General features: G+C 38.1%; 1 pseudogene; it reads right to left on the bottom strand.

The window, feature by feature from the left end:
* Nucleotides 1-472: 472 nt before the first annotated feature.
* On the bottom strand, nucleotides 473-1,212 carry LOC129010298 (large ribosomal subunit protein uL30-like; annotated as a pseudogene).
* Between the last annotated feature and the right edge of the window lie 318 nt (nucleotides 1,213-1,530).

The following is a 1,530-nucleotide window of genomic DNA, read 5'->3' as shown; positions in this document are numbered from 1 at the left end:
TGAAAGCTCCATGAGAGCAGGAACCCTGTACTTTAGCACCTGGCACATTACCTGGCACATATGAGGAGTTCAATAAATACTGGTGAATGAATAAACTCCAACTCTCTAAGTTTCAGCAACTGCACAAATTCTGACAATCCTAAATGGGAAGAAAGCTGGAAGCGTACAATTGATGCTGATTACAATTGAAAGGATGAAATCTAAGCAAGTTCTGATGGAAATACTGATAATCCTCTGTGGGTGGGAAGGAGGTGGACATACTCCTGACAATGCAAAGTAACCACTCAGACACAAACAAGAATGGAAGGTGAATTCGCACAGAACATAGAGGAGAGTCAGCAAATGCCAAAGAATCAGTGGAATACATTTAAAAAGGAAAGACAAAAAAATCATACACTTCTTTTTTTTTTAATCTGAGAGCATGTACTGTTTATTAACTGATCAGATTAGAAAAATAATCATGGAAGACACCTTAGTTCATTCTAATAAGCCTGTTGATCTTGTCCTCCCTGTTGCCAGCATCTCCACCTTTTACAAAATGGGTGGTCTTTTCTTCATTCCACATTGTGGAGCGGATAATGTGAACGGTCACAGGAAGTTATTTGTTTCTCTGAAGCATTTTCCAACAGTATAGATCTCATGAATCAGATTCACCATGCAAATGATGCCATATTTACCAAGAGATCCAGCAATTAAAGTATTATCTGTCAAAGCAATATACTTCTTATTGATTTTGCCATAATCACGCTTGTAGATTAGTTCATTTACTGACTTCGGATTTGGGTACCCCCATGCAATATATGGCTCTACAATCCTTAGCATGTTAACTGAAGCTTTGTTGATCTTCACAAAGGTTCCATTGAAGATTTGATGAAGGCAAAAAAGCTGCAACACCATTTGGACCTTTGGGCTCACACCATTGATACCTCTGACCCTGATGACAAATGCCAATTTGGGTTCTGCAGGTACACAGAAGCTGCCAGCTTTTCTTGCCATCCGAGCCATTGGAATTTCAATTCTGTACATCTGCCTGTGTTCCTTGTGATAATGCTTCGCTTTTTCATAGATAAGCTTCCTCCTTGCCTTTCAAAGCATCTTTTGGGAAAAAATCTTTCTCAGGCACTTGATCTTCAGCTCTGCAAAAGTCCTACACTTTTTCTTAAAGGTTTCTGGCACAGCAGGAAACTTATTCTTCTCTTCGACACGCTCCATGGTTCTAGCTGGAAAAGAGGCAAAAATCAGTACATCTCACTTAGTGACACGTCCGTGAGGATTTTGCCAATATTCTAGTGGGAAGGGTTGGAAGTTAATCCCGTGAATACACAGAATATCACACAATAATGATGATAATAATATTACTGTAAGTAAATTTTATTGAGGACTTACTAAAATATTTCAAGTAAATTCATTCATTCAAACTTTGAATCCTGAAAATAACCCTATTGGGTGGCTACTATTATTATTCCCATTTTTTGCAGATAAACAGAAATTCAAAGAGGCAAAGCAATTTCCTTAAGGTGAAAAGATTAG

This window comes from Pongo pygmaeus, chromosome 10 (genome assembly GCF_028885625.2).
Source record: "Pongo pygmaeus isolate AG05252 chromosome 10, NHGRI_mPonPyg2-v2.0_pri, whole genome shotgun sequence".
NCBI classification, from domain to species: domain Eukaryota; kingdom Metazoa; phylum Chordata; class Mammalia; order Primates; family Hominidae; genus Pongo; species Pongo pygmaeus.
Note: the sequence above shows the minus strand (reverse complement) of the source record. Positions and strands in the feature narration are given on the sequence as shown.